Source organism: Phaethon aethereus (genome assembly GCF_964289735.1).
Source record: "Phaethon aethereus genome assembly, chromosome: 1".
In the NCBI taxonomy this organism is placed as follows: Eukaryota; Metazoa; Chordata; class Aves; order Phaethontiformes; family Phaethontidae; genus Phaethon; species Phaethon aethereus.
Window position 1 is genome coordinate 103,153,336 of NC_138575.1, and position 10,128 is coordinate 103,163,463.

A 10,128-nucleotide genomic window follows, 5' to 3' on the forward strand; every position below is an offset into this window, starting at 1 on the left:
TTCAGTGAGGGATCGCTTTTTTCTTTAATTGTAAATGCCAAGTGATGTGACGTTACAGCAGCGAAGGACAGGGGCTAAATGCCAGCTCTTCAGTACGAAGAGAAACCAGCACTAAGCTCCAGCAGAAGCTCAAACAATGGCATTGCCCCTCATCCAGCACCCGGTGCTAAACAAGAGCCAGGTAACCTTCTCAGAAGGCAGAAGAGAACCCCTCTTACAATGAAAACAAGGAGGCTGGACTCCGGTAAAGAGAGAGTAATACTGCAAAAGCCAGGAAAACTCACCCTGGAGAGCCCCGTTTGCCTGAAACTTCTGCCCCCACACATTAGCAACATCCACAACTATCACTTCAGAACAGGCTCCCCTTCTGAGAGTTGGTACAGGAACTCGAGTGCCAGGAACAGACCACAACTCTCACTCCTGGGCAACAGAAAGTGTACAAAAGCCAATGTAAATGTAGTTTCCAAACCAGTCTATCGTCAGGTTACCTTTAAAAGGTGATGCAGGTGGCATTCCAAAGAGGTACTACATCAGGAATGTAATGCATTTTTGATGAATTAATTAATAAAGTTAGCATCAAAGACCTCTGTGTGCGTGTGCGTGGTGAACAGCTGCAGGAATGCTACAAGCTCATGAGCTGACGCAGTCAGGCCGGTTGGATCAGTTTACACCCAGCAGTGTCATCTCCTAGGCAAGCTGAGGAGGATGGTGTTCCAACAGAAGCTTCTAAACCCACCCTGGGAGGTGGGACGTTGGGAAAAATGCTGTCAGCCCAGGTACAAAGGGGACACTCGCCTCCTGCTGCACCCTCAGTTTTGGCAGTGACTTACAAGCCTGTAAGCAACTCCACAAGGACAAAACCAGCCCCCCAAAATCAAGGGGGTTTTAACTCAGGTTGGGAGTTGACCAGCCCAGTCCCAGCAAAGGGAGCGGAGCTAAAGCAGGACTGGGGGAAAAAGGGCTGCTGCGGCAGGTGCTGCCCAGGTGAGGTTACGTGTTCATTTCTGAGACAGCAGCAGCAGAAAAAGTTGCTGAAATTGCTGCTGCGTAAATTACGAGGCCATGCCCAGCTACTTAGGCAGTACAACTGTACCTGCAGTAGGTGCTGGTATCTTTTGAAGATATTTCAAAGATGCTATAGTGCAAAAAAAGTAAACTGGGACATCCCATGCATGGCAACGAATGTTTCTTGCAAACAATTTCCTAGATCCCTCACTGTTCTTCTGCAATGAGAAGAAAAATCTGTGACAATTGGGGAATTTGAGATACCTCAAGCAGCTAGGCTAAAAACTACAGTAAAGTTGCTACTGCAAAGCACTCTTGTTCTTGATGCAAGAACAAAGAGTACTGAAAATACCTTTTAAAAAAAAAAAACATGATAACCATATTTGCAAGATGTAGAAGTCAAAAGTTTCAGCAGACATAAAACACCAACCACTAACAATGGGGAAGGAATTCTTAGGAAAAAATATCACCTGTATGCTTTTTATATATAAATGGATCTTGATTTCAAAAAGCATTCAACGCTTGTTTCGGGAACACACGCCGTAGGCGCAAGCTGAGTCTTCTCTCTGCCTTCAGGAAGCAGCTGAAGCTGTTTCTTCTTTTAGGAGAGGAGTTGATAATACAGAAGTAGAATAAAAGACGGAGAGCACAAGATAACAATCTCCTGGCCCAGCTTGAGGCAGCAGGGGGAAGGGGCATTAGCCTTCCCCGACACATTTAAAAAACTACAAACAAGTACATACATGTTAAAACACTTGGAAAATGGTTTAATGATGTTTACAACAGAAATGAACTGTACAATTACAGTAAGTTTAATATATATAAAAAATTACAGCAGACAAATGCATCTACACAAAATCTACCTTTTCATTCTGATTTACTGTAATCTACACAATCTCTCAATGCCTACAGCTATCTGTAGGCAACCACTGGGAAAATAATAATAATAATAATAATAATAATAACAATAATAATAATAATAATAAAAGACATCTTTAAAGAGACAGCATTTTGCCTTCCTCCTCACCCCTAGTGTGATCAGCAAGGTCTTGAAATGTGTGGGACTCTCACATTTCAGTCTCAAGAAAAGCTTGGGTTGCGTTTGGGTATGGGTACTCCCATATGGCCCTCGATTTCAAGTGTTCTGCTGACCTGAAGCGCTTAATGCAGTGCATGAGGAAGGGCAAGAGAAAAAAGCCTCCCAGCCAGTGTAAGCAGGCAGTTGCGGAGAGTAGTGAAACCATCAAGACTGAAAATTTATCTTATTTAGAAAAGACGGAAAAAGGGACTGCCCAGACGCTACAGACATTCACAAATCATCGTCTCTTTGTAAACTATTGCCGGATTTAGAAGAAAGGGCTCATTTCTCAACTCCCGATTCTTCATACATAGAGTTAGCTTTCAAACAAACATGATAAACATTTTCTTAAAACAAAAATTACTTCCTCTTTGGCCCATCCCTTAAAACCAGTGAAAACCCCTTTACGCTGAGAAAGAACCTCAGGTCAATGGGGGACAAAAAAAAAAGAACATGCTGTCTCTTTAAAAAGAAAGAAAGAATCCCAGTTGGGAGCGGCCATCAGTGAAAATGCAATCCAAATTGGCAGTCTGGTGGAAATTCCTCATGGAATATTATGTACAGTTTAAAAACCCTTAGTTGTTTTTTTTTTATTTATGAACACCTAGGCAGTGAAAACTGTTATGTTAATACATACATAGACACACCCAAAACATACAAAAATACTATTATTTCAAACTACTAAGAATAGGACAAGTTCAGTTATCTCCATGCTATGACTTTAAGAGCATTACACTGAAACAAACAAGAATTTAAACGACAATTTTTTAATATCCCAGAAATATACCAAAATATACATCTAAGCTTTGGAATTACTGAGGTTAGACTAATGCAAGTGCTGGGTAATCGTACTTAATACACAAGTCTAAGGTTCTGCAGGAAAGAAATTATCTTTGGTATCTGCATCAGGCTAATAATATTAACATTTGGATTTTGCTTTGGGATAGAGCTTGTATGACCCTAGAACCAAACACCCCCCAATCAACTGAGATTAAAAAGATCCATGTAAAAAGTTCCTCCATTTGCAATCCCCCCCCCAAAAGTTAAAAAGTCACAGGCATCTACCTAGCATAAAAGGTTGAGAAATACAATGCATAGTTGCACAGTGGTGCTGCAAAAATAAAAGAAATTTAGAAAAAAGGAACTCGAGGAGAAATGAAAAGCTGCTTCTTCTTTCAGGGATTTCTCACAACAGGACAGCCTCTTCCAAGCAGTGATGGGGGAGGGGGGAAGCTCAGAAGTGCACCTCAGCGTGTATTAATCAACGTCACCCAGCCCCCAGAGGGTTAAAGCACCCAGCAGAGCAGCCAATCCTGCACCCAAGTCTTCAGCTCCTCAACCCACCTGCGAAGCCCCCGGCCGCCCCCTCCCAGCGCCTGCGTCCCGGATTTCACCCCAGGGTGGCGAGTGTCGGAGGCTGGCCCGGGGCAGTACCCCCTCGCCTGGGGCAGGCCCTGGGGCCGGGGCCTGGGCTGGCCCCCCCCAGGCCGGCGGCCGGCAGAGACCCTCACCCCAGCCAGACCAGCCTCACAGATGGGCTTGGTGCTGAAGATGCCCTTTGTCTTTGGTTTGTTTGTTTGTTTTGAGTTTATACAATCATTAGGAAATCTTTGGTTTTGGCTGGAAATTTTAAAAGAACAAAACAAAACAAAGAAACCGCCCCCTCCCGACATATAGCAGCCACCGTGACCTGACAAAGCTTCTCTTTCCCATGGGGGTAGGGGAACTACATTCAAATAAAGATGGACCGGGTTAAGGATGCAGCTTCTGGCCAGGCTGGGGAGTGGGGAAGGGAGACAGGATTGTCAAATAATAAAGAAGAAAATTAAATATTTGGAGAGGTTTGGTTTTTTTTTTCCTTTTGGTCATGTTAAAAAGTGAGTAGCGTGTACGCAGCACTGGGCTGAGAGCACCTCCAGGCCCTGGAGTTCAGCATGGCCCCAGCGCAGCTGCCCCAGGGTGGGGAAAGGCAGCGCGGGCAGCCCTCTTCTGCCGAGAGTGGAGGGGAGGGGGTGGATATTCACAGACTAGTCAAGAGGACCCCTTGTAACCAAAGGAAATAAGGTAAGATTGCAATTTGCCCTCACTTTGCAGTAGCTTTTAAGCAGCGACATTCAGAGGCGTTAGGGGGTCACTCCCCAGGTTGCAGGTCACGGAGTGCTATAGGCCAGAGTTCAGTGTTAATCAAAGGAGGGAGGGCAGACTTGGCAACTCTGTAGGGTTTGGAGAAAGTTAAAGCAAGTTACTCAGTTACGAGTTAGAAATGAGGTATACGACAGCTCCTGTACCTGTGGCGGATAAACACCCCACACCTACTCACACCTAGCCTTAGATACTACCACAGAGGAAGGAAATGGAACAACGGCACTGGCGGGGACGAAGAAGCTGCTGCCTGGGTCCTTCCCACGGAGGCCGGCACGCGAGGTGCCCCACGGGGACCAGTGCTGCTCCAGACCTCTTCAAACCACCTGCGGGCGGCTCTGCAGCGATCCCTCCCTTCTCCCCCGTCTTGCCAGGAGGCCCAGGCCAGCTCCCCGCGGGGAGCAGCGCTGATCTCCAAGTCTTTCGTGTCGCGTTTTCCCCTCGGACTTGCTCGGGTGCAGGGAGCACCAGGGTCACGGAGGCCAACACATGGAGAGTGAATGGGGGAAGAACTGAAGGGTTTGTTTCAACTGCCTTGTTCTCAGGACACTGTCACGGGTGCTCTCGTTCCTAAATTGTTTCTCAAGGGAGATGCTGTGCAATCTCCATGGTTTGCCCTTTGGCATGCCATTTCCAATGTCTTTTAAGATTCATTCTCTTTAAGAATTTCAGATTTCTATAGCACCGCAACGTGCCGGCTTCCTCCGCACACAATGTTATCACATTCAGGGAATAGGGCTTAAGTAGCTGCTGCTACAAAACTGAGCAAAGGCAGTGTGAATCCTGAAGTGGGGCTTACAACAGATAAGAGAATTTGGGGAGGAAAGGGGAAGCTAACTTGACAATTAAGTATCTTACGGTTTTATGCAAAGCTCTGAAGGAGAATATTCTCCAGCAGACCAAGACAGTTTTAAGACAGATCAGCATTTTGGTCTGAGCTACTTGACAATGTCCTGTTTGGTAGAGAGATGAAGTAAGGCAGAGGGGGTATGTTCCAGTTCTGGGGCTGAGCCTCAGCAGCACTAAGGAACGCCAAAGGATATCATCTTCCCTCGCCTCCCACAAGCTGTTTCATTTCCTTCCTCAGATTTGTTTTCCTTAAAGCACACCTTGTTTTCCACTTCTTTTGTTCCAAGTGCTCTTTTCTTTGAGAAGTCATTTCTTCAATATCCCTATTACCTATCTATAAATCTAACTAGCTCTTTGAAAAGTCACACAATATTAATACCACTTTTACATAATGTCAGAACAACAATTCTATTAGTAAAGCTTTCAGTGAAGTTCTGCAACCCGATTGGCATCTGGAGGAAGAGCAGCTGGACAACCCACCTCTCCCCCTTCCTCCCTCCCTTTCTTCACAAGAGCTCACCAAGTTCATTGATAAAACAACTCAGCCCAATAGCATGATACATGAACATGTACAAGGCTACTTTGGGGAGCAAAGAAGGGAGTCTTCAAGGTCCCTCCCTTAAGAGAAGGACCGTATGCAACAGCTGTTGAACAGACTCCGACCTTGGACTACACTGCTTCCACGTTCGAAGGAAAGAAACAGTTTTCCCTGACTGTATCCCAGCATCAGCCTAAGACCTGCAGCACTGGGCAAGCCCCACACGCCGTCTGTCTTCACAGAGCCAAAGCAACTCCATGCAGAAAAGGTGGGAGTGCCCAGGAGAGATGAGGTCCTTACAGAAAGGGACACTGACCCAAAGCTCAGCAAAACCCCACCCAGCTTCTCCTCCTACCTGCTCTGAGAACAGCAGAGCTGACAACTTATCAGTGCCTTTGGTTCCCTACGAGGCCACTGGGAATTCTGCCGCCCCAGTGGAGTTGAGCTCCTTTAGAAACCCACCTCTCCCAATCACCACACACAGCCAGGCGCACACATGCACTTGCACGCACCCCCATGCACCCCCCTCTTCCCCACTCCATCGGCCTCGAAGGGAAACGAGAAGGGAGCCTTGGGGTCCAGAGGGAGAGGGGCTGCAACACCCTCCCAAGGCAATAACCACTCACTCTTCTGCTACTCCCATTGCAACACCAAGACATATGCCGGAGAACAACCCTCACTCTCGCTAACAACCCCTCAAAGCTCCTCTCCCACAACTGTCTCGCAGTATTTCAACCCTTCCAGGCATACCTGCCAGCTGTTAGGAGTAGGTTAGCTTTCACTTCTCAGTTTGGTTTTTTCTTTCATAGTTTTTGGTCTAGACAGGATTAGCATTGCTATTAGAAAAGGAAGTGTTTAAAAAGTTTTCCACCTATTATCAAGCACTACAAGCCCTACATTCAGTAACAAGACAAGGGGGATAAAAGGAACCTGTTTCACTTTTGCTCTCCCAGATGGATTAAGATGCGACAACCATTCTTCTCCTTCCCTGAAGTTAAACACAATGGACCCAGTCCAGCTCTGGAGCAACTCAACTAACTGAAACAGATTTACACATTGATTCTAACCCAGTACAGCCATCTTCTTTCCCCAGAGCCTCCTGGATACGCGTTGCCTCATCTTTAGATCCCAGCAAAGGGCGAGGAAAGGCCAAGAGGGAGGGAAGTGTGCGCACACTCGAAAGGACCCTGAACAGCAACCCAATCAGTAACCTGCATGCCACCACGTGCTGTGCTGCAGATTAGACCACAGATAAACCAACCAAACAACAATCCCAAACCCAGGAGCGACAAAATGTTTCCTTTGGCAAGACAGATACAAGGAAAAAAATTCATGAGCAAACATTTTCCTTCTAACACAGTCAACCCCTTTCTCTGCCCCAACATCCACCCACCCCCACCCAACCCTATAAAGTTGTAACCTATAAACAGGATCTCAAATACATACAGCATAATCATGTTTATCAATCATAATAAACATCAGTTCAACTAAACTCTACAGCTAGAATTATCTCCACTATTTATAAAGTTTGCTTTTCTCTTCTGATTTTTTCAGTTTAAAACCAGTTCTGCAACAATGCTAAGCTATGCTGAGGTATTTTATGAAGGTGCCAGAAGCCAGCTGCTACCCACAAGTATTGTTCTCAGAGCTGTATGGTGCTACCTTTCGCTGAGGGAAGATGGGGGAAGGAACAAGGAGGGAGAGGGGGGGAGGGAGGGGGCCCAGATTATTCCAGTTGTGGATGGTTCTTAGCAGGGTATCGCAGATGGAGCGAAGAGCAGCCCCAAGGTAAAGTTCAGTAAGTAGCTGCTTCGGTTTTAAGAATTGGGTCAGAGAAGTACCACCTGGTATGTTCTACATCCTGAACTTATCTGTCTACTCAACGAAAAGGTGTCTTTTCCCTTCTCCCACAGTTAAATGGTTTGTAGTTCCAGTGCAAGCTTCCTAACACCCTTCTAACAGCATCCCATGGGGGTAAAAGCTCAGAGCATGTACCCATTAAGAGTGTCCTGGGAGAAGTGGCAGACAGATCTCATGAAGATAGACAAGCCGAAAAAAGACCAAGTTCATTTTCATGCGTTACTGGGTGTGTTTGTCTGTGAAGATATGCAAGTACAGGAATCATGCCTCTCCATCACCCCAAAAGCACTGAAACTACTTGTGCTGACATACAGGGAACCAGGCACCGTTCAGAACACTGAGCGAAAGATAGGAACATCTTAAGAAACTGCAAACGGTAAGTCAGTAACTTTAAAACAATGCCTCCTCTGTCAAAAATCTTTGAAGTATTTTAGGGGTCTCCCTGCTGGAAAGAAGATAAAGACTCATGGGCAACAACAGGAGTGAGATTTAATGACTGAAAGGAGCAGAATTTCTGCATGGTATGTATCTTGAATTCTGTATTGCTATAGTATTTTGGAAAGGGAGGGAGAAGTAAAAAGATGTATTGGTTGCAAAAATATATAGAGGAATTTGAGTTGGCTATGTGAGGACTGACAACCACAAATCCAGTGGGGGCAGCGGGTTAGCTTACTCCTTTGGTAACACTCCACCCTAGGCAACAGTCAGGTGCACATCCAACAGGTGTACCCATGCCCTGTGGATAAACATCATTTAACTGTTTCAGGCAGAACGGGAACAGCGGCTCTTTAAAAAAGTTAACGTGCAATAAATTGATGTACATTTTAAACTTCTGCTTAAAATGAAGTATCATTCAAAGTTTGGACCAGACGTACTGTTCTGTCTGTCCCCAAACACTCTAATGACCATGAGAAGCTACTTGTCTCTCTAAGATGATTTTGCAAAGTAAATTTTTATCTAAGAATATATCAACTGATATGTAAGGTAAATCGAATGGTTTAGTTTAGCATCTGTGATACGGTTCCAGCTGTAATGGGTGTTCTGCTCCATTTGTAACAAAGAAAGAGAGAATTTCTGTTTTAAAGAACATGGCTCTGCAGGAATGTGCACAGAGTTAAGGAATTAACACTACTGCCTCCTTCAGTAACTCACTGCAGAAATGTATGCTAAGCCAAAGGACACTGCAAGGCTTAGAGAGGTAACATTTAAACATTCCAACCAAAACATTAGGTTACAGTTCCAAAGTTCCAAAAGAGGTAAAAAAATAATAAAAAAAGAAATTTCCTATTACTCACGCAGTCATTGCCATAGATACACAAGGAGAATTTTCTCTAACTATTTTGGTAACAGCGATTCTCTTACTGCCCCCTGAGCAAAATTGGTTATTTCTAGGCTTTTTTTTTTTTTTTTTTTTTTTAAGGAATTAACTATCCTAAAAGATTCTGGCAGAATCAGAAAGATCAGAAGTATAAAATTTTGGTCTACATTTAATGCTCACTGTAAAGTATGTAAAATTAAAATAAGGAGTAAAAATAGAGACAGTGGATTGCTTTTGTTCAAATGAAAAGCTATCATACTATGAGAGAACATTTGTTCTCGTGTGTTAAGATCAACAGATAGCTTCTTCACTCGGTGTTGGCATCTCCCTGATTAACCCAAAAGGTGCAACAAATCACAAGCTGCAACTCCAGTGACATCAGGAGCTATACTGTTTTCATTGCAAATCTCTTTGTCAGCCTGTTCATTTAAAGATAAAATTCAAACTTGAAGCTTCTGATGTCCTAAAAGGACTGTAATTCGAGCCATCAGAATATATGTCTTCCTCTTAATGTTCTGACATTTTAGTTCTCTCTTACAAGATAACTTTGCTAGCACTTAAAGTAAGTTACTGAGCAACAGCAGCAGCACATTCCTACATGAAGATCCAACTGACTTTCAAGCATGTTCTCCTGGCTGATTCAGCTGAGCACAGATTTCCTATTCAGGGTAAAGTGACTTTTTCAGTCCAATTTAACTGGTGCTTCGACAACTATTTATTGAAGCAGAGGATCTTAAGAACGATGTGTTACCCAAACAAGTTACCCAAAGAAAAACAAAAATCTGAAGTAACAGATTCCCCAAGGGCTGGGGGGAAAAAAAAATCTCTCAAGAATCAGGTACTTGTGGACGTAACAAGCATGGTATCTCCCCAAAAATTTTTTGAGTGCATGCACATACACACTGTCTCAGAGCGTCATGATAAAATGTACTTAGACTAACGTATACTGCACACTTACTCAGAAACAAAATAAATCCTCTTAAGGAGATTTAAATAGACAGATGTGACTCTTGTAAGCAGCCATATCTATGTGTACTTCGTATGAGCTGTTCATGAATCACTCTACAGTGACTACAGAGAGGGCATTCTTAGGAGATCAAGTGTACTAAAGCCAAACTGGAATATGTTTTTCTAACATCAGAAAACATTTCATCACCAGCCTACAACACCTCATCCTGAAGCCATTTTCTAAATTGTTCTTCTAGACCTTAAGGGCATATCTGTATTTGTGTCTCTGTAAATCTCTGCATTTTAAGCTAACTGTCCTTGGCTATAATGAGAGAGTTTTTCACCTTTTCTTTGCCTGCATATGTCCTTTGGCATGCTTGCAACTATGAA